This window comes from Alligator sinensis, unplaced genomic scaffold (genome assembly GCF_000455745.1).
Source record: "Alligator sinensis unplaced genomic scaffold, ASM45574v1 scaffold169_1, whole genome shotgun sequence".
Lineage (NCBI taxonomy): Eukaryota > Metazoa > Chordata > Crocodylia > Alligatoridae > Alligator > Alligator sinensis.
Genome location: NW_005841924.1, coordinates 2,827,420 through 2,831,619, shown reverse-complemented (window position 1 = coordinate 2,831,619; position 4,200 = coordinate 2,827,420).

Here is a 4,200-nt window from a genome sequence, read left to right as displayed (position 1 = left end):
GATGATGCCAAGGGCTGTGAGCATACACAGCAAGAAGTCTGCTTCTGTTGGACTGAAGTGATTTACCAATAGCAAGTTTAGGACAATATGGCCTCTTGGTGCTGTACAGGACAGTATCTGTCCCCTCTTTGCAAGTAAAATGGTGAGTAGGATGAAATCTTCCTCTGAGGTGGGGAAGAGGACTATAATAATTCCACAGAGCAGGCCTATAGGGACTCAGTTTTGTCACTTGACTGCCATTTTTTTATTGTTCCTAGAGAATTTCAGCCAAGCAACCTTCTAATACAGAGTCCTGTAGCCTAAATGTTTGTCTCCTATTTGAGGTCTAACATGTTGCTTATAAAAGCGCCTAGTGAATCATATGATCCTTGATGACCAAGGTACTGTCTGCCTGCTTCTCTTCCCCAAGCAAGTGGTCCAAAATGAGGATCCCGGGAACTCCACAGGATATAACTTGTAGTGGGACATGATGGCTAGATAACTAGCCACTTCAAGATTCTGCTTTTCCATCCAAAGTATATAGTTTATATCCCTCTGTTGGAGGGGGCAAAGAAATGCCTTGTTGCCTTCAGTGCATTACATGTTCCATGACAGAGTTTGCCAGAGTGCTGTAGAAACAACTAGATATCTTCAACAGGTTACGAGAACATTATGTCAACTTTCTTGGAGACAGGTGGGAAGAGAATGAGAAGACCCAAATGTTCTTGTCTACACAGATGAGAAAAAGCCAATAAACATACCCTCCCTAGTCTGCTCCTGCAATAATGTTAGACGGGGGATTGTCTTTCTTCGGTGCTGCCACTTGTTTGCAGCAGGAGAGAGTTAGCTATTCTCCTCCATAATTGCTAAAATTATTTCTGGATATGTGGAGAAATTGACCTCTTCTGGTGAGATGCCATTTCTATGTTCCTTGAAAGGGGACTTGTATGATTCCTCAGGATTATCACCCTCTTCTTCAGATAGATGGAGACACTTCCACAGATCTTCAAGTGTCTAGGTGGAACTGATTTAAATAATTAATTTTAATCATGACTTAAATTGGCAAGCAGGAAACCTTGATTTAAATAACTGACTTTAAACTTGCTTTGCTTATTTACTTTGTTGTTGTTTTTCATTTTCCATTGCTATTGATTGGTACAATGATTAAAGCATATTAATTTACATCAAATATAACTTTTACACAAAATCCGGTACTTCTTTTTGTTAATTGTGAGGATATACTATAGCTGCATATACTTATTTAAGCAAATATAAATAATTTAACATTCATTTATTCAATTCTTAATATTTTATATTAGAAAATGTCATTCACCATTTTCATTTAACTAGGTGATAATTTAACCAAACTTTGTGTCAAGATGTATTTGAATGGAAATCAAAATTCAATCAAAGTGTACAAAATAGCTTTTGAAAATTATTTATTAGTTAAATAAAACTACCTTTTTACATAATGGAAAAAGTGAGTTTATCTAATCATGTTTTGCACCTGAATTACTTTAATTTTATCACTCAAAGGAAATGCTAATTGCAGTTAGTGAATTGACATATTGAAAATCTGGCCCCTGTTAACAAGAAATAAAGCTATTTAGACACCTAAAGCTACAGATAGGTGTCTAGTAGGATTTGTAAAACTACTAACGCTTAGGTACAAAAGGTAAGTGTTACAAAGCTCTTACCTTGTGAAAAGTCCAAGTTAGTATGGAGTGTTCAAAAGAGGTGACATTAGCATCTGAGAGGCCTTAGGCCATCATTCGTTTAGGATGCACAAAGGAGTAAGTGATGGTGTTTCTCTCCTTTTTTAATCTCTCTTCTGTGGAACAATGTGTTCCCTCTTCTCCTTTCTTTTATCCTATTAGACATCTGTGTAACTTATAGTGCTGAGATAGATATATCAGTACTGAAGGATAGGTCAGTGCTCAGCACAACATCAAAAAAGAAGCCGACACTGAGGTGCATGCTTACTACAATATTCCCAAAGCTGTACTAGTGCTAGTTTGACATTCAGCACTGCTTTTGATTTAGCTTGTATCAGCAGTACTCGGTAAAGGATTCATTCTTAAGATTTAACTTCACGAGGACAAGATGTCAGTCCTCCGTCTGTGTTAGAAGGCAGCACAAAAACCTGGACAGAAAAATCTGGCTGTTTTGTCAGGGGAACTCGGCATCCATAATGGGCCCTGAGTAGGCTGCAAGCTCTGTGCGAAGTCACATGAGCCTGGAGCCAGTGTCAAAAGTGATTCCATGACCTGAACTAACCTAAAGGGGGTTGATCCCTTTCCCTTTTTGCCTTTGTGTTTTTTCAGGATGTGAACCACCACTGAAGCACCAAGAAGTTTGCTTGATACAAAAAAAATAAGCACAGTAATTGTGTTTTATTGTGTTTGTGCAATGCTATTGCTGCAAGTGGTTGATATTATCTATGCCAAACAGTGAAATGTAAAGCAGAACTTCATGATAGTCACTTTGCAGATATTTTATAACCTATGGAAAACGTTGTACCATGTGGAGTATCACCTCCAGACCTCAAATAGTCCAGCCATACCAAAGATCAAGAAGGCCAGATTGACCATTTGTTTTTATTGTCATTTTTTTGTTTTGCTTGTGCTAAATATTTATTTTTATCTTTTTATAGTAAAAACACAAATGCAATGTAGCTTTGTTAATTCCCAGAATTTGTAAGGAAATGGAACAAGGAGTAAAATGGTGGCATCCCAATGGAAACCAGGCATGCTGTTTCCACAAAAAAACCTAACTCTTGGCATTTCTACAGGCTCTTGCAGGGCAGAGGGGCACTGGAGGTGTTATGATGGCACCCAGCCATCACAAGCAATCCGGTTGGAATGAAGAAAGTATTGCCCATTGTACAGGAAAGATAAAATTGCTGGGAACATGTTGGGTCCCCAAAGATCCTGGACCTTTGGATGTTTCTCTGATCTAGAATGCCATCTTGGCAACCAGATGAGGTGCTAATTGCTGAGTAAAATGTTACCTGGAATGCTGAGTAAAAGGTTTAATAGGCATCTTGGGCCATACATTCATTCCCCAGTCCCAGTATGTAAGGCCTGTTTAAACTTGATTGGCTGAAACGATTGCTGGGCTAGGGAATGCTGAGGCAAAAGACAGAGTCAGAGGGGATATGGGCAACATTCAAACAATGGTTAAGTGTTCATCACAACATCCAGCCAGTTGGAGCACCTGATCACGAATGCCATCATACTTTTCCTGGGATGAGTGGTGAAGGTTCTCCCCACAATCTCATAAACATTCCAGGTAATTCCCTAATTATGCTCCATTTATGAGATGAAAGTATAAGACCTTCGAGAAGGGGATTGATGGCTAGATGATATTTAGAGGTTTCCTTTTAGGAATTAGCTTGTAGGTAAAGTAAATATTGCATATTGCTGTCATGGCGCGGGGTCCTGCAGGATAGCCATGATCTCCCCAAGGCCCCCTTACCGTGCCAAGTTGGCCCAAAGGGCACCCTCGATTCTTTCCTCCCATGTCTTTGCTGGAAAATATATGATAGGGAGGCTGCCTTTACGTCATCTTGGACACGGTTTTTTGCTGTACTTTGACCCCATGGGCTCCTGAACCCCTTGTGGTTCCCGTTCCAGAATGGGTGTTTTTGGGGCACCCTAGCCTTATTGGCTATGTGTGGCTCCAACCACCCTGTTACCACACCCCAAGCCTCGCAGATGGAACTGACGTTGTTCAGTCTGGGCCTTGTTATAATTTAGCCCCTTTGTCCTCTCTGGGCTCTCTGCGGCCCTGTCTTGCTCTGCGCCCTCACCAGCGCTCGGGTTCTCCGCGGTCCTGTCTCACACTGCTCCTTCACGGCGCTTGGGATCACTGCACCCCCAAATGCTGCGCCCTCTCTGGTGCTGGGGTCCCCACACTGCTGTGGGTCCCCTATGAGGCCTCCTCCATCCCCTAATAGCCTCACCCAAGTCACCGGTCTTAAACAGCAAACACAAAACACGAGCCCCAGGGCTACAATATAAATCCAAGCCTCCTGCTATAACATCATTCAAGCCACCCCAGGAGTGCTCCATCCTTCACCACTATCAGGAGCTACACGTGCAGTCAGGCCTCTCCCCTTTGCTTGCTCCGGCAGAGCTCCTTCCCCCTTGGCTGCCAGCAGGGAACTGCCATCCTGGCCTCAGCCCTGGGGTTTATATGTGAGCCAGGCCCTGCCCCTTC